General features: G+C 42.3%; 1 protein-coding gene across 2 annotated transcripts in view; it reads left to right on the plus strand.

The window, feature by feature from the left end:
• The first annotated feature begins 976 nt into the window (after nt 1-976).
• LOC109424108 (dihydropyrimidinase) overlaps nt 977-26,887 on the plus strand; it is a 138,305-nt gene continuing 112,394 nt past the window's right edge. Inside the window, exon 1 of one of the 2 annotated variants that reach the window (XM_029880135.2) lies at nt 977-1,404. The gene's annotated coding sequence lies outside the window, so the exon portion shown is untranslated. The remainder of the gene's footprint in view (nt 1,405-26,887) is intronic. The other variant, XM_029880136.2, reaches the window with a different exon arrangement.

Below are 26,887 nucleotides of genomic sequence, written 5' to 3' on the forward strand. Positions count from 1 at the left end.
CACTACCCTAACCTTCCTGATAGGGTGTCTGATGAGCAGATTTTTCCCCCTATGGTTTAGAAGGAAAAAAAAGAGAGGAAGAAACGTTCACGTGAGTCATCGGGAACGAAACAACTTCCACGCCATAGGGAAGTTAAAGATGCCATACACCAGCTCAAAAACAATCAACCAACAGATAAGAATAGTATCGGATAATAGTCAGAATCGGGCAAACTAAACCGTTATTGAAGGAGTAAACTCAACTCAACTCAAAAACAAAACAAATAATTCAAACTATTATCAAAAGATTTCTTATTGCGTCTCATTTATCTCGTGTCACTAATAATTTGCTACTGCGTAACGTCTCCCCCATCGTAAAGGCTCGCAATGCATTACTTATAGGACTTACATCAATCCGATGACATCAACTGCCAACCAACAACGCCGGCTAACACTCCACCCAAACAAAACAAACTAGCTACAGGCATAGGTACCTAATTTAAAATCACTCATACTCGTTGCACAGCTGCACACCACTTGTTCGGTTGGAAATCTCTCTTCTGCGTCGTCGTCACGTTCATCAGTTCACCTCGGACACCCCACACGCAGAGAGATTAGGCCTGCGAACGGCGAAAGCGCGCATGCTCTACTCTCGCCAAACAATGAGGAAAAATGGATTTTCCTCCCGACGACACCACCCCATTCATGACGAGGGAAAGTGGTTATGTGTGCGAGAAGGCACTCACTTCATTTTCGTTCGGCGAAGGGGGCTGTCCGTGAATGATGCTTCTAGGCCATCTGCGAAGCAAATAAATTGACTGGATAGTGTTAAACCGTTAGCCACCTTGTGCACATCAAGAGCGTTTCGAACGGGACCCCTCAACAGAGCACTCACGCATGCACCGCCTCGGCCCTTTTTTCGTTTTTGAAATTCACTAGGCCGCTGCGTCACGTCGCCCTCATCGTCGTTGTAGCTGCCGTAGAGACGGTTGGTTGGTTGGTTGGCCCATCAACGGCATCGCGGTCGATTCGATCCATGCTCTTCACTCAGTTCGTTGTTTTCCGGCGACGCGTGTGGAAGTGTTCTAATCCGTGGCTATCCGCGTGTGGTTCAAGTTGTTTCGATCGTGCATCAGTCAGTCAGTCAGTGGTGAATGTTGGAGGAAATATAAAGATAGATTTTTTTTTCTCTCCTTCCTGTTGTGCTGTTATATCGGGAGAAGCAACAGCAATCGAAACGGTACACCGCAGCGAGAGTGCAGTCAGTGAATTTACCCCACGGGTGAAGCCAGTCGATGTGAAAATCGTCATAGAAAATTGTGTGTGCGGTAGCTCGCTCTATCGAAGAAAGGGTAAAAAGTGAACTTTTTTACGCAGTTTATACGGGAATCCTGTAAATTGTGCTTTTTGTGGAAAAAGAAAGTGGTAAGGTCTATTATGGTGAAGATCAGTTGCTTTGAAAGTTGTCGGAGATGGGAAGAGTGTCAGTGAAAATAGAGCGATTATGATTGTGTGAAAATTTTATAATCTCTACATAAAAGGAAATTAAATTGCTCTCGGATTAGTGGCAGTGTGAAAAGCGAGCCGAAGAATGGGGAAGATGCAATTAAATGGGAGATATCCAAGAAAAAATGCTCGAGCAGAACCATACGGAACATGTGGATTGCCTCTGGCCGAATAGACAGACAGTCGGCCAGCCAGGCTACCTATCATTATGGCCCAATGAATGGAACGAACGTAGCTACCTACCACACGAGGGAATCAAGAATGCTCGCGCCCTATGCTCCGATTCTGTTGCCAATTATTTTATTAACAGCCCACCGCCCAGTAGCAGAACACTGTTCTCGCACGATTGCAGTGGTACCCGGGTAGTAGTGGATAACAAACAAGGAACAAGATAATCACAAATTTTGCACTTGGATACAATTTTAGCTTCTAGGTTAAGAGTTAGGTATAAGTGATCGAACTCTGCTGTGAAATTCTAAATCTTTATGATCCAAAATATCAACAAGATGTCCCCTTGTCATTATTTACCATCCGGGAAGAGTTTCGCTCGGAATCTCCCCCTCATCCATCCATGCAGCGGGCGGCGGTTCCGTTTCTTCAATCCGGGATTATTATGCTACGGCACACCAGAACTATCTCTCTCCCATCATCATCAGACTGCACGTCTGTCTAGTGAATGATAAAAAAAAGAACAGCCCAATGTTGGTCACGCTTCCGTAACTTTTCTACCACAACAGCATCATCAACAGCAACAACCACATTAGCTCTTTCCAGTTCATTATCATAAAAATAGTTTGCACCTCCTGTTCGTTGTTAATTGATCCCATGTGAAAAATAGACCCTTTAACACCACTAACTTCGAAACGGCTGACTCCCCTCTCTAATCAGCTAGTAAGCAAAAGGGTTCAGCTTCCTAAGTTCAGGTACTTTTCTACATTACGTGATAATTGTACATCAGAGGTTCCCAAACTTTTTGCTATCGCGGCGCCTTTTGAAATTTTCGAAAATTTCGTGGCGCACCAACACCCTTTTACAGAGAATTTTCATTATTTCAAAACGACAACAAATCCAAATAAAATTGAGTTTCTCTACATGTTTTTATAACAAAAATTGCTTAAGGATTTCTAAAATATTTGTTAGATTTCAAATGTCATATTTATTTATCGCATTAAGTAAATAAATATAAGAAAAACTTCTATGTGCATCTAAAGCAAGCTGCAGATTTCTAATAATGCAACCAAAAATTGTAGTAATACTGTGATAGTTCCGGATGAATTAAAATGATTTCACAGAATTTTATTAAAATTATAGAATTAAACTTTAAAAGATGGTCACTAAAGACTGAAGTGTGGAAAATTTCAGCAAACTAAGAAACCAAAAAATAATGTTCAGGATCAGGTTGTCTAAAGAAAAGCATTCACATTTTTATGACTATTTTTAAACGACCATTGAAAAAGTTAATAAACTTTCAGGAGTGTCTTTGGTGCACAAAATTTATAAAAAATGTTTGAATCTCGCGTTCCTTAAAGAATTTCTCAATGGGTCTTAATGAGATCAAAAATTATGTACACAGTTTTCCATCATTTTTCATCAGGATCTCAAAAATGATCAATTTTGAGAGTGACCTACTTGCACGAAACCGATAATTTGCAGAAGTATTCTGCGATAGTGACGTTAGTGGAACATGTTGTCTCGAAAACCGGTAGAGAACTCAAAGACCGGGAGACTGATGGAATTCATTCTGGAAAAATAAGATTTTTCAAATAAACACTTTTTATACAAGATGTTAATAGAATCGAAAACACTACTGAAGTATTGAAAATCCTATTTTAGAATCTTAACAAGAATTCCCCAAAAATCCTAAAATTTAAAAGTTTGGTCAAAATCACCAGTACCAGGAATTTCATAAAATATTAGAAGATTGGGATAAATATTGGAAAAATGCCCTGAAGCAACACTTCTAAGTTCCATCGAACAAAAAATATGTTTCCATATTGTTTTTTTTTTTGTTTGGTTTTGGTTCAAGAGCCTGCGGCGCACCAGCAAAAAGTTCACGGCGCACCAGGGCGCCGCGGCGCACAGTTTGGGAAGCACTGTTGTACATAGCTGAGGGATCATATTTTATCAAACTTTCTGGCTTTGCACGTAAGAATATTGTGAGATGAATGCTGAGTTCATCCGATTACTACTTCATGCGCATAGCATATTGATTGCATTACACTGTCAGCTTTTTTTAAGCTTAACCTAGAGATCTTCTGCAGTTATAAGTTGAAGATTCAGACTCAATATTGTTTCTCACTCACTCACTTATGTACCCTGAGCACCCAGGGGTACAAAAAGAAAAACGTAAATGATCATCATAGACAACTGCTCGCTTTAACATTGATCTGGTCGCAGGTCAGATCCCCATCGACCTCCTAGATTTCCTTATTGAGACTTCGTCACCAGGAGCCCCTGGATATACCTCTGCTGCGATATCCTACCGGATTCCAATCCTGCGCTTGCTTGCTGCTTGGGGTCTCCAGTTAGCCTAGTAGTTCAGGCTATGGATCGCAAATCCGGAGACAGCGGGGTTTGATTCCCGTTCCGGTCGGGAAAATTTTCTCGACTCCCTCATTCAATGGCAAGCAAAGAAAGCCCTTCAATTAATAACTGTGAAAGTGCTCAAAGAACACTATGTTGAAGCGAGACATGCTAAGTCCCAGTGGGGACGTAGAGCCATAAAGAATAAGAAGAAATTTCGTCTCCGCCCTGTAGTGTATGACCGACCCACCTCCATTTATGGTAAAGAGGTGCAAGAATGGTCACCTAAGAAATGGATCACTATAACCTTCTAAGTACACATCAAATTCCTCTGTTTTCAATGACAACTGTCAGATACGCTAGTAAGCTAGGATAAAAGAAGAGTTGCGCGATATCAGTCTTGTCAGGTGACTACTGATATTGCACCATCGCCACTATCACTCCAGGCCGTTCAAAACGACAATGACAGGTAACGACTTGATATCGACCCACACTCTAGATCACAATCATTGCAGCTGTTGTTTTAGTACTTTTCGCAAGGTATCTAATGCAAAACTTGTTATTTTGTACCACATATTAAAGTATCATCTTGGCGGGTTTGGTGGTCCAGTGGATACCGCTTCTGATGTGTACGCAGAAGGTCCTGGGTTCAACCCCTGGCTCGTCCCTTTCCTTCTACTTTGTATCTTTCTACGCACTTTCTCGCTCCTCTCTACATATAAAAGTTTTTTTTTTGGTTTTTATTTTTGTGTATTTTAACTTATGCTAATTCTACACTCAACACATAAAAAAGTATAAAAGTAATGTACATTCATATATTCGTTCATAGCCATCGCTAGAACCAGAGACGGGTTGAAAAAATCCGTTTCCCTTCCTTCCAACTTGCACTGCACAGTATCTATCAGATAACGCCTACGAGTTATGCAATCATGCGAACTGTGCCGCAATAATAAAACACATTCACACAATTGTGTTTACGCCTGACATCCACGCACCAATGTGTGAGCCCTCTGCCAACCATATCTTACCAACACTCCGACATCCGCATGAATTTGTGCAGACGCAGAGGTATATTCGGTCTGATGTGGATACAAATGATTGCAATCATCACTTTTTCCCCCTCCCTACATTGACCTGCATCCTGACGTGGCAGGCGCCGTTGTTGCCTAAAATAGAAGATCACCAACGCTCACACAAATGCCTGCTAGTCCCCGTCAGATATCTCATTGGTTCCTTGTGTGAATGTAGCTGGTCTGGCGATACTGGATTAGCATCTACGAGTAACAGAACTTGCTGAATAACAGTTTCTTAAGCTAAAGTTTGCTTAAGAGTAGTTTGTTCCACTCTTGTACAGCTAAAATGTTTGGTGGGAAGCTCAAGCTCATATTAAAATATCATCTTGGAAAATTTTCATTTGGATTTGGCCAATCAGTGATTTCCACACACCATCACAGTCAGTCCAGTTTTGATCGAATAAGAAAAGTGACGGTGACTCAACAGAACGCACGCTGACTTGGATCGCAGTCGGCCTATCAAAATCAGCGATTTGCTTACCATTGACAGTGACAGAATGCAACTCTGGATAAAAGATGGTAGAAAAGTCATGCAGCTCGAAATCTGATTCTTCACAAACAATTTTCAAAACATGACCCATCTTGCCCAAGCTCATTTTACGGGGGCAAAGTGGGTCAGCTAGCTAACAGGAAATTCGATTTTTCTCCAGTAAACAAATACTATATCTTCTATTTGATTTTGTATATCTAAGCTTCACATACCTACAGATTACATGAAGGAGTGATGAAACATAATGGTAGTTTATTCTAGAAAACAGAAGATTTTTGTTAAGGCAGCACAGAATGGACTCCAAAAATCTATGTTTTTGCAGAAAAATATTTGAGTTATGTACACAAATTTTCAGCGCTCTCATCACTTCGATAATGTTGGTTATTGAATTGCCTTTCAATGAAAAATAAAACATTTTGAAAAACTATACATATGTAGCATATAGCACGGTTACAATGATGATGTGATCAAGGTAGGCTATGATGATGGGGGGAGTTAGTGAGTTACGAGGAGACAGGACGTACGGACAGGTGTGTTGGCTGTGTGATGAGTACCCAAGTAACCACAAACATTATATCTTAACATTAATTCAATCGTATTTTAGTTTAGCTAATGCAAGATAACTTTTCTTCTACATCTGTCAAGTAATGAAGCGTTTAATCTACATTATGAAAGCATTGAGGCATTATGGGATTTTGACAGCTCGGTATAGTTCTATAGGACCGTTGTTTAATGCTTTATTGCATTATCATGTTAAAAGCTTTATGACAATCAATAATGCAAGCATTTATTACTTTCTCTCTCTCCTCTCATCTTGGCGTAACGTCCTCACTGGGACAAAGCCTGCTTCTCAGCTTAGTGTTCTATGAGCACTTCCACAGTTTTTAACTGAGAGCTTCCTCTGCCAATGACCATTTTTGCATGTGTATATCGTGTGGCAGGCACGAAGATACTCTATGCCCAAGGAAGTCAAGGGAATTTCCTTTACGAAAAGATCCTGGACCGACCGGGAATCGAACCCGTCACCCTCAGCATGGTCATGCTGAATACCCGTGCGTTTACCGCCTCGGCTATATGGGCCCACATCAAACCGAATATATCTCTGCGTCTACACAAATTCATGCGGATGTCGGAGTATTGGTAGGATATGGTTGGCAGTGGGCTCACACATTGGTGCGTGGATGTCAGGCGCAAGCTGAAAGATTAGTGTGTTTATTACTCTGAAGATAATGCGGCACAGTTCGCTTGATTGCATAACTCGTAGGCGTTATATGATATTTTGACACTGTGCTGTGAAAGTTGGAAGGAAGGTAAACGGATTTCTCGGAACACGTTTCTGTTCTAGAAATGTCAATGAACATGTGAATATATTTGAGTTGTATATCTAGTGAGGAGAGAGAAATTATATAGAAATATACAAAGGAGGATGAAAGGGACGGGCCAGGGATTGAACCCAGAAGTTTCTGCATACGAATCAGAAGTGGTAGCCACTACTAGACCAAGACTACCAAGTCCGTCTTCAAAGGCAACCAGTTCGATGTAGAAGAATTAAAATATGTTGAAGTGTGAGCTTCGGAATGAAACGGACACGGATAGTTTCGTAGCACTTTATTAACGACCACGCTGGTCGGAGTCTAGTTTAGAACTGACTGTTAGGAAAATATAACAACTATGGTTGTCAAGGGTAACTAACCCCTCGGGGCAGGGCGATTGCCTACTATGTCAACACCCCCTCTCAATCGATTAACCGGCGACCTCCGCGAACAGCGAGAACTTCCCTTCGGCACCTTTCATCATGAGATTGGTTGTTGGATTCCTGAGGTTTGTTGGTCCACTCATCCAGGTACTTCCGTTGTGCTTCCAGTCCCACTGGATCCGCAAAACCTTCGACGATCAACTCTCGTTTCAGCTTGCCCTCGTGAGTCTTGCTTCCCCCTCTGGCTCGAACTTGGCTTTATCGGCTTCTGCTACCGGAGCCACTCCGGTAAGAACTTCCGCGACGCCCTTCGCTTCGTGAAACAGCCGAGGTAACTTCCGATTTTCCTCCAACATGACACGTCCAGTTGATACTTCCGGTGCCACACCGGTGATCACTTCTGTCTGATACGCCAGCCGCTTGGAGATTACTTTCGATCCTTCTCCACCATGACTCGTTCAGTTGATGCTTCCGGTGCCACACCGGTGATCACCTCTGATACGCCAGCCGCCTGGAGATTCCATTCTTCAAACTTACTTTTGTCGGTTGCTTCTTCCGAGACCACACCGGTGAGCACCTCCGACAAACCTCTTGCATCCGAGAATATCCGCATTCCGCACATTTTCACTCCACTGCACCGCTTCCACGTAGCAACCGGATGTTGCAGGTCCTTCGAGCTGGTGCCCATAACCTCTTGAGAATAGGATTTGGAACGACGGATATCTCCGGAGGAAAAGACTTAAATTCACAATAAACGTTTATTTTACGTCCGAACTGCTTGAGCACCTGTTGAAGTGTGAGCTTCGGAATGAAACGGACACGGATAGTTTCGTAGCACTTTATTAACGACCACGCTGGTCGGAGTCTAGTTTAGAACTGACTGTTAGGAAAATATAACAACTATGGTTGTCAAGGGTAACTAACCCCTCGGGGCAGGGCGATTGCCTACTATGTCAACAAAATAGAATACATTACGGCGCAGTACAAAGTAAAAATGCAGCTGCCAATTGGAATCGCTCACGCAGTAAATTAGGTTAAGTGGTTGAAGAATATAAAAAAAAACATTAGATTAGAGCTGGATATGTGACGTTGCAGTTCATAATGCAAATAACTACTGAGTGGCTGAACACGACCGGATCCGTCTGGGTAGTAATGTTATGATAGACGGGGATACTTTCGAGGTGGTGGAGAAATTCGTCTACCTCGGATCCTTACTGACGGCTGACAACAACGTGAGCCGTGAAATTCGGAGGCGCATCATCAGCGGAAGTCGGGCCTACTACGGGCTCCAGAAGAAACTGCGGTTGAAAAAGATTCACCCACGCACCAAATGCACCATGTACAAAACGCTAATAAGACCGGTGATTCTCTACGGGCACGAGACATGGACCATGCTCGAGGAGGACCTACAAGCACTCGGAGTTTTCGAGCGACGCGTGCTAAGAACGATCTTCGGCGGTGTGCAGGAGAACGGTGTGTGGCGGAAAAGGATGAACCACGAGCTCGCTGCACTTTACGGCGAACCCAGCATCCAGAAGGTGGCCAAAGCCGGAAGGATACGGTGGGCAGGGCATGTTGCAAGAATGCTGGACAACAACCCTGCAAAGCTGGTGTTTGCAACTGATCCGGTTGGCATAAGAAGGCGTGGAGCGCAGAGAGCACGATGGGCGGACCAGGTGGAGCGTGACTTGGCGAGCATTGGGCGCGACCGAGGATGGAGAGCGGCAGCCACAAACCGAGTATTGTGGCGTACTATTGTTGATTATGTCTGGTCTTAATGATGTTGAACAAATAAATGTATGTATGTATGGCTGTAGATACTTACCTACCTTACCGATCAGGCTAAAGCCGGGGTGGCCTCTGCTGTACATAGTAGCCGTCTCCATTGCACTCGGTCCATGGCTGTTTGTATCCAGTTCCGCATTCTGCGTAGGGTCCGCAGATAGTCCTCCACTTGGTCGACCTACTTAGCTCGCTGCGCTCCACGTCTTCTTGTACTGGTCGGATGACTCTCGAGAACCATTTTAGTCGGGTTGCTATCCGACATCCTCCCAAGTAACACAATTTGTTATAATTCTGTATATAATACATGTTTCATACAAACGTCCATGTTTTGTTTCAAATATGGGAAACGTATTTTCATACACTTATATAACCGAAAAAGCGCAAAAAATGGCGGCTTATAAAACATCTTCGATGTTACTGAAGATGTTTTTCAATACATTTTTATAACATAAAATTATGTATCGAATATGTTCTCAGCAACATCATAACAACTTACTTATTGCTGGCACGAAATTAATATTTATCAGCCACGCACAGCAAATAAATATGGCATCTATTATAAATGCAGTATTTAGTAATGGCTCAAAATAATTAACGGGCCTTACATTTCGTTTGTAATTTACCATCTCGATGTTTGGGCACTATGACTTAATTTCATGTACCGTTCAAAATTTATGGTGAAATAAGCACTTTTCCTCATCATAAATTCATTCGCTTTCCATCGGATTGGAAATAAGAAGAAAGTTTTTTGACATCTCTGTGGTTTGTGAGAAATTTTCAGACACATTTTCAGACATGCAACATGGTGGCTTCTTGTCAAAGTACCGTCAGAATGTTTTGGGATGTTATTTTCAATTATGATGTATAAATGATGTTCTTTTAGACTGTAGAGCTTGTCTTCGTTATCAATAAGGAAATTATATTATTTCATTACATATTTAAAATGTTCCAGATGGATAACTATTGGCAGAAATATCAGTAGATGAACAAACGGCTATATATAAAAATGGTAGTGTGAAACTTTTGAGCAGGCACTGTAATTGGTCTGGCCTGATATACAGAAAAACTCAAAGTTCTAGAAATACGTTCAAATTACGACTATTATACATCTCAACAACATGTTTGTCGAATACCACTAGAATCGAATGAAATACATTGAAAAAACATCATAGCAACGTATTTTGAACATCTACTTCTCAATAGCATACGACGTTGTTATTTTTGGTTTTGGATGACCTGTTTTGAACATAGGTATAACAATAACAAAGTTTGAGTGCGTTTCCTAGAACGAATACCAATTAATTGTTTTAGTATGTTTCGCGGGATCAAAAATAGTGTAAAAACTGTGCTGGTAAATGAGATTTAGCCGCCACGTAAGTACCCCCAGTGATTTTTAGGTGACGGGAGACCTGCCATGCCCATTTGTAACTAGCGGGATCAAACCGCAAAGCATAACATTAAAGTTGCTATCGTATTTGGATTGCTTTGAATTTTTAAGTGAAAGAGATGTTTCTTTAATAGTGATCAAGTCAGTGAGAAGAGCTATCAAACTGATAATGTTGTACATTAACGTATTTAGTACGTGAAAACAACGTTTTAATAACATGTTTGAGCTCAAAGGTTATAACTATGTACTACTGATGTTATACATATCATCTTCAATTGAAGCAAAACGATGACACAAATATCTTGTGTAACCAACGTTAAATTTACGTTATTTCAACTTGTAGTGAGGATGATAACATTTTTCAGTAACTTGTTATTGCCAAACACAGTTATAACATGATTTCAACATAATATGTGTACAAATACGATTATAGTACTATACTACAACGTCTTTTTTGAAGTTTATTCTCAAAGATGTTTTCTGTGTTACTTGGGGCTGATGACGTGACCCGTCCACCGTAGCCTCCCGATTTTCGCGGTATGGACGATGGTTGGTTCTCTCAGGAGCTGATGCAGCTCGTGGTTCATTTGCCTTCTCCAAGTCCCGCCTTCCATCTGCACTCCGCCGTAGATGGTACGCAACACCTTCCGTTCGAAAACTCCAAGGGCGTGTTGGTCCTCTGCACGTAGGGTCCATGTTTCGTGCCCATAGAGGACGACCGGTCTAATCAGCGTTTTGTAGATGGTTAACTTCGTGTTACGGCGAACTTTATTCGATCGTAGAGTTCTGCGGAGTCCAAAGTAAGCACGATTTCCTGCCACAATGCGCGTCTGAATTTCTCTGCTGGTGTCATTTGTCTGCGGTCACCAGTGAGCCCAAGTACACGAAATCTTCATCCGCTTCGATTTCATCACCGTCGATATAAATTCGGGGTGGCGGGCGCGATGATTCCTCCCTGGAGCCCTTTGCCATCGTGTACTTTGTCTTCGACACATTAATGACTAATCGATTCACCTGGCTTCACTCTTTAGTCGGATGTACGTTTCCGCCATCGTCTCAAATTTACGAGCAATAATATCAATATCATCAGCGAAACCAAGCAGCTGAACGGACTTCGTGAAAATCATTCCACTCGTGTTTATCCCCGCTCTCCTAATAACACCCTCTAAAGCAATGTTGAACAGCAAGCATGAAAGACCATCACCTTGCCGTAGCCCTCTGCGAGATTCGAAGGGACTCGAGAGTCTCCCTGATACTCGAACTACGCACATCACTCGATCCGCCTTGAACAATCGTATCAGTATATCCGGGAATCCGTATTCGTGCATAATCTGCCATAGCTGTTCTCGATCGATTGTATCATACGCTGATTTGAAATCGATGAACAAGTGATGTGTGGGCACGTTGTATTCGCGGCATTTCTGCAACACCTAGCGGATGGTGAACATCTGGTCCGTTGTACCCCCTGTGTTTACACAATGTCTATATTACCAAATTTTACCAAATGCTTTTGACTCAGCAAAAGCTGTGGAAGTATATTACACTCATTCCTGTTTTTACACGATTTCTTACGCAATTTTATTTTGCACGACTTTTATACACGATTCTCTCGAAGTTTCGCGATTTTGATAATTTGCGGAGGGTAAATTGTGTTAAAAAAATTCCCTTGGATTTTTATTTTTTTGCGCGATTTTTTACACGTACTTTTTCTGCGCGGACGCATCCATCGTGTAAAAGCAGAATTGAGTGTTACTGTTACCTGATAACATGTAAAAATCAATGCTTTATTGTGATCTGATCGAAACCCGTCTTTCAGGACTTGTTTAATATAGAGGAATTCCACGGAGTCATGTCAGTCGATCCTGAGCGACCATTTCAAAAATATCTGAAACTTTGCACAGTTTTTCAATTTCATCTAAATCGCCATTTTTCGATATCAAACCTTCATATTCACTCACGACTAACTTTTCAAAAGGGTGTATGCGAAAATAGTTCAAAAATATTCTAAAAGCTGTACAGCAAAAACGGATTGTTCGATTGTTATGAATTTTTCGGCAAAGTTAGATAACTAAATGATGATTCCTTAGAAAATATACACTGTAAAAAATTTCATTTTTTATTTTAAAAAAATACGATCTTTGTCACAAAAACTCAAATATCTCAAAACCCTATCTTTTTACCAACGTCAATTTTTTAGGGAAAATGGCCCATTTAATCAGCTATCTACCATAAAATTTTGGTGATGGTAAACTGATAAACAAAAAAGTTATGACATTTCAAACATTTCACAATTTTTACATTTAGTAACAAAAAAAATTTTTTTTCTGTGTAAATTATTTCGAGAATTATATTTTGATGCTGATTTTATTGTAAAGGCTACCGCCTGAATTAAACAAGTTGTTTTCATGATATTTTTGTTTGGTTATTCATAATTACTATAGTATTTATTTGAAACTTAGACGCGATCCAGTGTTGTGATCAAAAATATTGAGAGTGTCATACTTTTTATTGTACATGACTGGTGAAAAAATCCCTTGATAGTGTTGAAAAATGGAATTAAACTTATTTTTAAGACGAAAGCTGCATAATAAAAGTTTTATATATACGCGTATACGTCTAGTTGATCTGCAAAAAAAATTACCTCTTAGAGAACAGACTTTATGATCGGAAGAATGCGAGTAACTTCAACAACAACAAATACATGAGAGGTACATACCACAGACAAACAGACGAAACGCCTAGAACAATTTTCGTGAAAATCCATCGCCCAGTTCACACTACCACCACCTGGTGGAAATGTTTCATGAAACACTGCGTTGTGCAATATCGTCATCAGAAGGCGCTAGTGTAAAACGTCAAACGCAAAGAAAAACGATGGGCACTCTTCTGGTTATGAAAGCCACGACCAAGATTCAAAATGATCGTTAAAGGCGTGGTCAATGAAAATTTCGTCAGTGTTACGTTTGTTTGTCTGTATACATACCATGACAATGCACACGCAAAAGCAAAAAAAATACTACCGCTATGGATATTTAAAACTTTATTGTAATTTTTTTCTTCGGCCAAGCAAACAACACCAAACTAGTCAGTTAAAACTTATAAGTGATTTTGTTTATTATAATCTAACGTACAACATGAACAGTCGCTTTCTCAAAGGTCTTCAACTCAACGCTCTCTTGTAGACCATTTGATGAAAAAAAAAATGTTCAAAAGAGTTACGAAATCTCACCGAAAGCACCATAGATAAACTGAAAGAGACTGGTTATGCCCAAATTGAATACAAATTTACGCATTTGAACGTCCTGCCGTCTAGACTTTGACAAACGAGCCAACTGTATATCATCGGTAAAGCAGGGCGCAGGAAGTTCGAAAACGACAACAACTGAGAAATTGCCAGAAGTGCTAAGTGCAGAGAGTCATGCCACCGTACCATCAGGGACATCTGTTTAAACAATTTAATCACGCCCCTTTTCAAAAATGCTTTGGAATATACTTCAACATCTATACCCATTTCAATATTTTAACGTTGCAAAACACGCTTTCAACATTCATCTTGAAGAAGAGGGAAAACACTTGTCCTCAAATGTAACAGCAAATTAATGAATAAACGTCTAATGCGCGGAGGGCGTGATAAAATCGGAACATGACTGTACATATAATATACATAATACATAATAAAAACAGCTTGTTTTACTCACGTAAGGCCATTCACAAATCAGCATCAAACTGCGATTTCCGGCCGAAATAATCCACACTAAAAAAATATTACTAAATGTGAAAATTGTGAAATGTTTGAAATGTTATAACTTTTTTGTTTAGTAGTTTATCATCACCAAATTTTTATGGTAGATTGCTAATACAATGGACCGTTTTCCCTAAATAAATTACGTTGGTAAAAAGATAGGGTTTTGAGATATTTGAGTTTTTGTGACAAAAATAATATTTTTTAATGTTAAAAAAAGTTTTTTTTTTCACAGTGTATATTTTCTTAGGAATCACCATTAAGTTATCTAACTTTGCTGAACAATAAAATCAGCATCAAACTGCGATTTCTGATCGAAATAATTTACACAGAAAAAATAATTACCAAATGTGAAAATTGTGAAATGTTTGAAATGTTATAACTTTTTTATTTATGAGTTTACCATCACCAAATTTTTATAATAGATTGCTAATACAATGGACCGTTTTCCCTAAATAAATTACGTTGGTAAAAAGATAGGGTTTTGAGATATTTGAGTTTTTGTGACAAAAATGATATTTTTTAATGTTAAAAAAGATGTTTTTTCACAGTGTATATTTTCTTAGGAATCACCATTTAGTTATCTAACTTTGCTGAAAAATTCATAGCAATCGAACGAACCGTTTTGGCTGTGCAGATTTTTGAATATTTTTGAACCATTTTCACATACACCCTTTTGAAAAGTTAGTCGTGATTCAAAATAATAATTTGATATCGGAAAATGGCGATTTAGATGGAACTGAAAAACTGTGCAAAGTTTCAGTTCAATAGAAAATCATGAATTAAAAAATTTCCTTAATTTTGATGCTGTTGCTTGGAATCGCTCTATAAATAAAGCCCTGGGACATGGTTTGGAAGAGTCCAGATTATTCAAAGCATTCATTTGCAAATCAAATTTTGCAAATGTGTGACGATGTCATCCTCACTTTACTTTTCCAGCTCTGTCAGATTACACGACACGCATGCTCTGAACTCGAACGTCATGAGTCGCGTGACAATTTTCCACCACCGACACCGCTAATGACGACGATCGGGCGGACAATTCTCGTAGCGATTAATTCTCGTCATGTTCAGTGAGAGAAAGACACGCGACGACATCTCAATTACCCCGACTGGAGCTGATGGAGGGCAGAGTTGGAACGACTGCACATCTGTTCAACAGTATCAGATGAAAATCTCGTTTCCCTTTGACAATAGCCTAATGTGACAGCCCCGACCGACCCAACACGATGGGTATCTTTTACTTTCTTGGAACTGAATCTTTGCCCAAGATACGGTGATGTAGCTGATGGCGATGACGACAAGTACTATATGGAGCTATAAGGTTCTGATGTGTGGAAACGACGACGCGACGGTGCATTAGGCTGCGGCCAGAGTGGACGCGTCACGCGGCGCGACGCGGTGCGGCGCGTTTTTGACGCGGTTTCCAACGCGGCTTGATAGCCAGAGTGAACGCGGTGCAACGCGTCTGTTCGTAAAGTAAACTGAAAAGTTTTTATAATTTCCGTCACCTTTGCACATGAGTACATGTTATCTGATGAAAAATTTCCAAGAGATATGTGATTATTGTGCTCAACCTAAAATTAAAAATAAATCATTTATCTAAATTTACCCTCAAATGCTATTTACTTCAGATGATTCAGAAGAGATATACATTTGGGACAATGGTGATTCCCTAACCTCAAATCTACTCGTCCTACAGGTACAAGTTTTGAAATTTTATGAACAAGTGAGCTTGTAGTCAGAGTTACCACAGGGTTGTATACGTAAAAAATGGCGCCCCTTGGTTTATTTTTAAACAGCAAGGCAATGGAACAAGTTTGTTTACTCAAAAATAGTGTATTTTTATTTTGAAACTATTTTTTAAGCTTACACCCTAGTAGAATACTTTGAGATAGTAAAATAAACGAGAGGGTATCAACCCTTTTTGTGCATGAAACATGGGTAGGGCTAATGTGAAAGCTCTGCTTGTAATGGGTGTAGAATGACAGAGATTTCGATTATTTCCGTTAAGTCTTTAGTCATAAATTTGAATAAATTACTGATTTTGTTTCGCATAATAGGTGAAAAGTGAGGTTACGAGACGCCACCGTATAATAAACATGTGGTATTATTCATGTTATTATTTTTTATATTCACATTTGAATACATTTGAAAAACAATTTCGTAAAATTAACGTCATCTAAAACAGTGCATGCACTGTTTTGTCGTGCGTCACGCGGCTAAACGCTTTCCGCTTCGCATCGTTCCGCGCGCACTCTGGCATGTTATGATTGTTTTCCTTGTATTCCAATGAACGGAGTTCTGCCGCGCGTCGACGCGCGACCTGTCAAATGCCGCATTGCACCGCGCCGCGCCGCGTGACGCGTCCACTCTGGCCGGCACCTTATAACCGTGATGCGACTGGTGTGATTTAATTCAAAACGACCTCTTGAAAGTGAGCTGGAGCTCTTTCAAATTAAGCAAAAGTCTTGGCAGACCCAATGAGCCAGAATATACCATACTACCAACAAGAATAAATTACCCTAAATGATATCTACCAAATGCAGTTTAGCACCCCACAGCTGTTACGCCACACTGAAAACTAATCGAACGGGATTGACCACATAATCTAGAACGGGCAATTTGTTCCCCTGTTTACGCAAATGAGACCGCTGACTTCGCCAAAAGCTGCTGGCCGCTCTGTGTGACACGAATGTTATTGTTATTCTAGTTCCACCACATCACTGACTGTATCGCTCGTTTGGCATCGATTGTTTGATCTATACAATACACACAGTTCAAAGTGCTCTTCATACTGACGCGACGGTGGCAATACTTTGCCCAGAGCTGAACGACAGCTTTACGGTCAGACCGGGCGGTGGCGAAACCTTGACTTGACCCAATTTGATCTCGATTAGCATTTGCCCGTGATATAGGTACAACCAGCCAGCGGTGCAATCGATGTGCGATTTATTGACAATTGCATTTGCGAGCGATAAGACCGGCGACCAAGCCCTGATCAGTTTGAAGTACCGGTAAATTGTGCTTTATTGGTGGAATGGCTGCAATCACTCAGTATATGGTTGAACACTTAAGTACTTTGAAGTATATTGAACTATATCAGGAGTCGCGGCAATTCATCGTAAAGTAAACGAAGGGATTCTCTTCAAACGGTTTAGAGTAGAGATAGGCTCAGTGTAACATTTATGGCTATAGTACATACCTCAAATTTGCCATAGTTGATTCAAATTAGACTGATTTGAACTTCAACATTCTCTCAAATTTTATTAAAAATAAATCTTACTTGATACTTGTTAAGCTATAACTCGTAGCGGTGAGTCTACACCTAATAAAGCATCCGCCTTGATTGTTCTTGGTCCTAGGCCAATCGCATCCAGTTATCCTGAACATTTGGAGTCCTTAGGTCCTCAACTGCAAAAAGCCAACACCTACGCGGCCTAAATATCACGAAGCCGACGGCCCCTCCCTGGTTCTCTGCAGAACGTGGTTTAAGCTTGTTGTTTCTTCGGCATACGAGCTACGTCCCACGCGCGCTGCCATTTCACCATAGAGGCCATCCTTGCAGTCCTGCGTATGCCTCTTGTGCCGCGCATTTCAAAGCACTCCATGTCCTCCCTGATAAGGATGCCGATAGGCACCATACCAGTAATGACGCAGAGAGCGTAGTGTGACACGGTACGGTACGCTTCGAGCGTAATATCGTCGGCAAATCCGACAATCTCCACTCCCACTGGGTACTCTAACCTCAACACCTCGTCGTACATGACATTCCATAACATCGGATCCAGGATGGAACCTTGCGGGACTTCTGAGGTTATGTGAAAGCACTTCCGACCCACCTCCGTGTCGTAAACTAGTACTCGATTCTGAAAGTAACTTTAGAGAATCTTGTACAGGTATCCCCAAGGGTACCCCGGTATCCCCAGACTTAGGCTCTTTTAGGCTCGAGTGATTCCTCAGCGATTTTTGTATCCGACAAGATAGCGTCTACGGTGGGCCTCCCCTTTCGGAAGCCGTACTGGTTACTCGAAAGACCATTTTCGCCCTCGGTGAACCTCAACATTCTATTGAGCATGATCTTTTCGAGCACCTTCCCCACAGTATCTATCAAGCATATTGGTTTATATGCCGATGGGTCTCCGGGTGGTTTCCCCGCCTTTGGCAATAGAACCAGGCTCTGCTTCTTCCAAGCTTCTGGGAAAACTCCCTCGTCCAGGCATTTCTGCATAGCAGACCTGAACATCTCGGGAGCCTCTGCAATAGCTACTTTTAGGGCCAGGTTCGGAACTCCGTCCGGACCTGGGGCCATACCTACACAGCAAATAATTTTGTAATATCCAGGCGCGTAATTTCTGGCGATGTATCCATTTTTGAACGTAATTTCATTCGCATACATCGTTTTCTAACATTTATCACACTCACTATGTACACCCTGGTTGGCACAGGAAAGTGTCAACAAACCCATTTCAATGGATATTTAGAAGCAGTATCAAATTTATCACCTTCCTTCTAACTCGGTGAAATAGCCGAGAGGCAAGAGATACGGCTCACAATCAACGGATCAGTGTACGAATCCATGCCGAATTTTTACTTATATATGATTCATCAATCGTTCCGGTTCTAGCGATTGCTGGACCCACTTTCAAGCTGCGGCGGCTGATTCGCTGCGTAGAACGGATGTAATTTTTACATCAATTTTACGACGTGACTGATGTGCATCGAAAATGATGTGATTTTACAAGAATTTTTTTGCTGTGTACGCTAAGGGACTTAGCTATCCCCGCAAGTTCCTCATCGCCAGCCCCAGTCCCCGGCTGTCCTACGAAAGGAGGCCAAGGACTAGGATCATGACGCGGAAAAAGTCCTCCAATGATCCCCTCCAACATCTCTGTAGCTTGCTCTGTAGGAGCCATTACACCTCTCGTCTTGGCCATAACGATCCTGTAGGCGTCACCCCACGGGTTCGCATTGGCACTCTGAGAGAGACCCTCAAAGTAGGCCTTTTTTCTTGCTCTTATCTCGGTCTTCAGCGCGGCTTTTGTAGCGGCGAACACCACCCGCCGTTAGTTTCGCATGCGGTCCAGCATTTGCGTGAACTGCTCGATCGGTCACCGCGAAGGCGAATAACAGCTACAGTCTTCTTGATCCGTGCACCTATGTCGATCTTGGTGCTACCATCGGCCTCAAATTGGCAACCAAGATATTAGAAGCTTTCAACAATCTCCACTGATTGCCCAGCAATCGTAAAGCTGGAAGGGTTGACCGTGTTTACATCCAACGATTTGGTCTTGTTGACATTGATGGTAAGACCTGCCATTGCGTTTAGGAGCGATCGGAAAAATCATCGAGCTTGCTCTGCATATTAGACCCCCGCTGAGCTAGGAGAGCAACGTCATAAGCCAATTTGAAGTCATTTAGGTACTCCTTGGTAATATGCTGCCATGCCACACGAACCCACGAGTTTGGTTCACAATCTATCGCACCTACCAGGATCTCGTCCTACGATGAGGAACAGTAGCTGTGATAGGTAATCACTGAACACCAGATAGAGAGACTCTTGGAATTCATTGATTTGCTCCAAGATGATAAGGAGTATGACCATATGGTCCACACAGGATCGTCCGGCACGGAATCCTACTTGCTGACGTCGGAGAGTTGCGCCAATTTTCTCCTGTATGCGGTTAAGGATCACTTTGCAGAGGGCGTTGAGAACGATGCACAGCAACATGACATTTCGCCAATTATCGCATTCAGTCAGTTCACCCTCTTTGGGTACCTTTACTAAGACGCCTTGCATCCAGTCTACCAGAAATGTCGCGGTTTCCCATATGTTGCAGAATAATTGATGCAGCAGTTGGGCGGATACTACGGGGTCAGCTTTGAGCATCTCAGCTGATATGCGATCGACCCCTGGGGCCCTGTTCGATTTCATGCTACGGATGGCTGTTTCTATCTCCTGCAAGCTTCGGTGTTGACACGGGTAATGCGTCGAACCCTTGGTGGATCATGCTGGGGTGTTGATGGCGTGACCGACACTTGAAAAAGGTTTCCAAAGTGCTCGAACCAGCGTTTCAACTAGTCATCCGGATCGGTCAGTAAATGTCCAGACGTGTCTCTCACGGGCATCGTAGAATTCATCTTAGTCGTACTAAGGCGATGTGAAACATCGTAGAGGAGACGGATGTCGCCGGTGTTTGCGGCTTTCTCGCCTTCGTCGGCTAAGGAGTCCGCCCACGCTCTTTTTTCCCGTCTACATGAGCGTTTCACTTTCTTCTCGAGAGCCGTTTAGCGCTGACGGGGTACGACTTTGGCACCTCGTGTTTTCGATCGCTCTATCACGGCTTTGGCGTTTCTTCACTCCTCTATCTTCCTCCAGGTGCCATCTGTGATACACTGCTTACTCCGGGTGTGTAGCTTATCCAAATTATTCTCGCCGGTGGCGATTGCCTTGCTCTTGATTGCGCTCCATTGATCTTTTACGCTTCCACCCTCCGGAATATCCGCAGCACGGTTCTCCAGCTCCTCTACGAAGGACCTTTTCATCGCAGCATCTTCCAATCGGCGTGTGTTGAACCGGCGCCGGATTTTCTCCTTCTGTCGATGGATCCTCGCAATGCGCAGCCGGATCTCGCCGATTAAGAGATGCTGGTCAGACGCAATGTCGGCGCTACATTTGATCCGTACATCAAGAAGGATCCGTCGCCATTTCCGGCGGACAGGGATGGGAACACTCACTTGCAAAGAATTACACTCACTTGCTATTTTCTTAGCTCAGAAGCTTGGGATCAAAAAACGATGTATGGACGACTTTTGCCTTGTGGTTTTGTCTCAAACTTTGTCAAATAGAGTAGGGGTCGCTCACGAATCCCAAAGTCGTGACAGAGCTGTGAAAGCGACTCTCCACGAGGTGAGTGTAAATAACATTCACCTCGTGGAGAGTTGCCTTCGCAGCTCACTCACGAACCCGGTATGCGTAATGCGTATGCGACCCATACTCTATTCGCAAACTTTTAGACAAAATCACAAGGCAAAAGTCGTCCATACATCGTTTTTTGATTGCACGCTTCTGAGCTGAGAAAACTGCAAATGAGTGTAACTCTTTGCAAGTGAGTTTTCCGATCCTTGCCGGCGGATGCAAAAATGGTCGATTTGATTTTCCGTGACGCCGTCACGGGAAACCCATGTCGCTTTGTGCACTGGTCGATGGGGAACGAGCGATCACCTAATCACCATGTCATTATTACCACAAAACTCTGCGAACAGCTCAACGTTCTCGCTCATTTCTCCGAGACAATGGCGTCCCATGACGTGGTCATAGTTCGAGTTATCGGAACAAACCTTTGCGTTGAAGTCGCCCATGAGGATCTTAATATCGCCTTTCGGAATCTTGTCCACGACAGCATTCAGTTGGCTGTAAAAGTTATTTTTGTCTTGCATTTCGGCAGTATCGGTTGGCGCGTAACATTGGATCATGGTAAGGTTTCGAATCCGTGTTCTGAATCTGACCAGAATTTTCCTCTCATTAATAGGTTCCCAGTTCATGAGCGCAGCATGGGCATGCGCATGAGCGCTGAGCAGGAAACCAACTCCACGGTCCACCAACACCGCGGTGGCGAGAAGCGTGTTTACCTCGTAGGCCAGAGTATAGCAGAATTTGACCCGACGCCAACCTGTGTTCTCCAAAGCTCGGCCAAAGGACTTCGCTCAGTCCTAGGATCTCAAGCTTCATACGGCATTCCTCATTGGCTAGTTGTGCCAATGCACCCTGTTGGGCTAGGGTTAATACATTCCAATTTCCTATTCTTGTTCGTTGTTTTGCGCTAAAAGTCGTTGCTATTGAATCATTTCGTAATATTTCATTTTGTTCGAAGAGTACCAAAAAAAAACTAAGAAGCGTCAGTATCCTCTGGAAATCAGGCAATGAACGCTACCTTGGGTAATTATGTAAAAACAGAGTGTTTACTCCAAGTACAGTTAAGCTGATTAAGCATGATCTCTTGGGGTCATCGAATATGACCGCGTTGATAAAAGATGAAGAAATTAAGATTCACCTCTTTACCCTTGATGAATTTATCTCATCAGATGACGCACATTTTCAGAATTCTTCAGAAACGATTCAAAACAGACGCCCCGGTTTCAGCATTTATTTCATATTCGTAAATGAGCCCCCACAGCCGCGTCGTCGTGTGATAGCAGTGTAATCACCCTCATTCCACATCGTACCGTAAAGCCGGCTTTAATTAAATTTTCTTGTCTGATACCCTCGTTTGTATGGGACCTAATGCTATGGGACCCACCCACTACCAACACAGCCAAACAGCGAAACGTTTGAAATGTGTTGGAGCAACACAATCCGGCGCGGCAGTCGCAACGGAAAAACAAAAGCATAAACTCGAACTAAAAATAATTTTCCCATAGAATCTCGGGCGTTTTGTCGTCGGTTGGGGAAAATCTTAATTGCAAATGTCAACACTATTGAGCCGACCGGCCCTCATTATTATTGTTGCTGCTGAGCTGCCGATGTGATGGTCGTTAGTTGAGCTGAGCGGAAAACAATGTCAGTAGTGTCGATTTCCACGAGGGAGCCCTTTCTGCCATGTGGTGGTGAACTGTTCATAAGAACTGGAAAATCGGAGGAAAACAAAAGTGAACTCTTTTTCCTTACAAATTGTTGACGAGATATGAAGGCTGTTCGGGCCCGTATGAAGTTGATCATCAATATTAACTTCTTTTCTCGATCAGCCTAGATAGCTGCGTAGTGTCGGTAGCGATTGTCTCAATTGGCTAAGAATAACACTACGGACCGCCTGTTCCGGTGGTAAAAGTCCACCAACAGGTGACCCCTAATTCATAGTGTGATGCGGCTTCATGCTTACCGTGCCTAGGAATGAATGGCTAGGGGGGTCTAATAAAAACCTAACCGCAAACGGAGCCTGTGGAGTACCAGGGCGCTCTCCACAGTAATGTTGCCCTTACTGCGCTAACTGGAGCAATGGTGCAGTGGACCTTGTGTTTCTCCGAGACAATCGGCTGCCCTTCTTTAGTCTCACTTGAGGCTAAATAAGGGCGGGATTATGAAGATGTTGTTAATTAGTTTAAATTTTCACCTATATGGTTACGCATTATGCGATTTACACAGTGTATTCTGTGTATCCTCGCCTTTGGCGTTTTCCAATCGATACCGATTTGGTTTTGTTGCTGCTGTTCTTTGTTTTGCTGTTGTTGCGAAGAGTTTGATCTTGCCTAGTTTGGGTAGTGGCTACGGTTAGGATAGCTCAGATCAATCTTCAGCAAAAAAAAAAACAGCAACAATCAATCTTTGCAGACCTATGCAAAATGTTTCAGCCCAAGTGGCCTTGGTCTAAGAACCTTACTTCCGTAGGGGGAATTTCTATCTAGGAAACCTTGAGAACCCGGTGTTTGCTACTTTCAGTAAACAATAAATGGAAAACTCACGTGTCATGCCTCGAGCCTGTGTGCTTGTCAACAACGCAATAGTTGCTACACTCATCTCTGAACTAACCATAAGAGATGTATGTGCTATCACAATTGATGTATCTGTTGGAAACCTCAACAGGAAATACGTCTATTGTTCGGTTTATTTACCGCATGATAAACCATCCCCTACGGATGCTTTCAAACAAGTCATTGCAAACTGTACTTCAAAAGGCCTTCCGCTAATTGTTGACAGTGATGCTAATGCTCACCATATCATCTGGAGCAGCTCAGACATTAACTTGAGAGGCTCCAGTTTGATGGAGTACTTAAGTAGTACAGATCTTGAATTACTTAACATAGGTAACCGCCCAACCTTCATGGTATCTGCTAGAGAGGAAGTTTTAGACATAAGGCTTTGCTCTAGTAGAATTAGTCACGAGTTGACCAATTGGCATGTGTCAGATGAAGAATCTTTATCTGACCATCGCTACATCTTTTTTGAACAGTCGAGTCAAGTACAAGACACTGAAGACGACCTTACAGTTGAGGTCGAAATACGTATCTGTCAAAGGATGCTAATTCTTAGTGGAATTTAAAGGAACAGTACTTAACGCGATTTACTTTTTTTTATTTAACATTTAAATGTTACTTCGCAAACATTGCGTTTCAGGAATCCCCGGTCAACAAACAGGGATCTTTTTTACTGATTTAGTTGCGACCAAATTTTATGGATACTCACCATCAATTGACACTATAAGTGATATAGATGATGCCGTTGATACTACAACGACCTTCATCATGGAAGCTTTTGAAGAGGAATGCCCTCTACGATCTGTGAAGATCACAAGAGGAACGAACTTCGTTTGCCAAATGGCGATCTGACTTCCTCTGATGAGGAAGTTCTGGAATGCTTATTTAGCACACACTTCCCTGGATGTGTGGATATTACATCTTCGGATGAACCTGATGTCTTTTCTTGTAGTTACGATTCCCTTGCTTCGACTCGGAGTATTGTAACTATAGAATCGATTGAGTGGGCACTTAATAGCTTTGCTCCTTTCAAATCTCCTGGGGCAGATGGGATTTATCCTATTTTGCTTCAGAGGGATTTGAAACATGTTTTGAAAAAAATACTTGTTTGCAGTTTTGCTACAGGGTATATTCCCAAATCGTGGCGGGATATTACTGTAAAGTTTATTCCTAACGTGGGTCGTGCGTCGTATGAAGAAGCAAAGATTTTCAGACCTATCAGTTTGACCTCTTTTCTTCTGAAATGCTTAGAACGCATTGTGGATCATCACATCCGTGATGTTCATCTGGCCAACGTGCCTCTTCATGTGAATCAACATGCCTACCAATCTGGTAAGTCCACTGTGACTCTTTTACACAAGGTTGTTTACGATATCGGGAAAGCATTCGCTCAAAAGCAATCTTGTTTGGGTTTCTTAGATATCGAGGGTGCCTTTGACAATGTGCCTTTCGATGCCATATTGGAAGCCGCACGGAGTCATGGTATATCTCCAATGATTTACAATTGGATTCATCAAATGCTCAAAAACCGATATCTCTTCTCGACATTGCGTCTAGCAGGGATTAGGAAATTGAGTGTTTGTGGATGCCCCCAAGGGGGAGTCTTATCATCGCTTTTGTGGAATCTCGTAGCAGATACGCTATTGAGGCAACTCAATAATAGCGGTTTTCCTACTTATGGTTTTGCCGACGACTACCTAACATTGTTAGTTGGTATGTGCATCAGCACCCTTTTTGACCTGATGCAAAGCGCCCTTCAGGTAGATGAGGGTTGGTGTCGCCAATATGGCCTTTCGGTTAATCCGAGTAAAACATCTATTGCTCTTTTCACGGAAAGGCGAAACCGTAATGGCGTTCGAACTTTGCGTCTCTTTGATTCTGAAATCGATGTGACTGAACAGGTAAAGAGCGTTGGAGTCATTCTTGATTCCAAGCTTTCCTGGATACCTCACATTGAGTTCAGAATCAAGAAAGCTTGTATGGCCTTCGGGCAATGCCGGCGTACTTTTGCTGCAACTTGGGGTCTAAAACCCAAGTATATCAAATGGATTTACACAACTGTTGTTCGGCCAATATTGGCTTATCGTTGGTGTGTTCGACTGTTTTACGGAACTGTTTCGTGGTGGCTTGTCAGTCTTGACAAAAATAAAACACTATTTATGTTATTTTGTCCGACGTTTCGGTCCGTTTGGGACCTTCTTCAGGGACTCAATAGTTACAGTGTTCTCGTCCAGTGTGGTTCGGTAGAACCTGTAACTGTCGATTTGGTTCGAATTTTCCCGCACAATCGCAGCCAAATTGGATGCCCTATCGGGGGAAACTCGTTCCGAAAATTAGCACTCCGGAATTTAGAACCTACTTCGCAAACGATCACCATTGCGGACCGAAACGTCGGACAAAATAACATAAATAGTGTTTTATTTTTGTCAAGACTGACAAGCCACCACGAAACAATATTGGCTTATGGATGTCTTGTGTGGTGGCAAAAGGGCGAAGTGAGAACGGTCCAGTCAAAACTAGGCCATCTCCAAAGCATGTACTTAATGGCGATGTCTGGAGCGTTCTCTTCAACTCCCACGGCAGCGCTCGAAGTTCTCTTTGACATTGCCCCACTACACATTCATCTCAAACAAGAAGCACTTTCTTGCGCTTACCGGTTACGGGTACTCGGTCTACTAGAGGAAACTCCTGTGAACCGCACATCAACACACACCTCGTTGTTTTCACTTTTGGTGAATTAGGACAAAGTTGTCCTTGCTCCAAGTGATCTTACAATTGCTTGTAATTTTCCATATAGGACACTTTCCACGAAATTCCCTTCCCGGGAAGAGTGGACATCTGGTTATCTGGAAAGAAGTATTTCAGACGGCATCGTATGTTACACTGATGGCTCCCTTCTCGAAGGTCGAGCAGGTGCTGGTGTTTATTCTCGTGAGCTAAGGCTGTATCAGTCTTATTCACTTGGTAGACACTTAACCGTTTTTCAGGCCGAAATCTTTGCTCTTATGTGCGGAGTGCAATCAGCACTTCAGCAGCACGTAATGGGCAAAGTAATATACTTCTGTTCAGATAGCCAAGCTGCTATTAAAGCACTTGCTTCGGCCAACTCTAGGTCGAAGGTAGTTATCGCTTGTCAAACTCAAATCGAGGAGCTGAATTCAGCAAACGCTGTTCACCTTGTATGAGTACCTGGTCATTCTTCCATCGCTGGAAATGAATTGGCTGATGAGTTATC

This window comes from Aedes albopictus, chromosome 3, assembly GCF_035046485.1.
Source record: "Aedes albopictus strain Foshan chromosome 3, AalbF5, whole genome shotgun sequence".
In the NCBI taxonomy this organism is placed as follows: domain Eukaryota; kingdom Metazoa; phylum Arthropoda; class Insecta; order Diptera; family Culicidae; genus Aedes; species Aedes albopictus.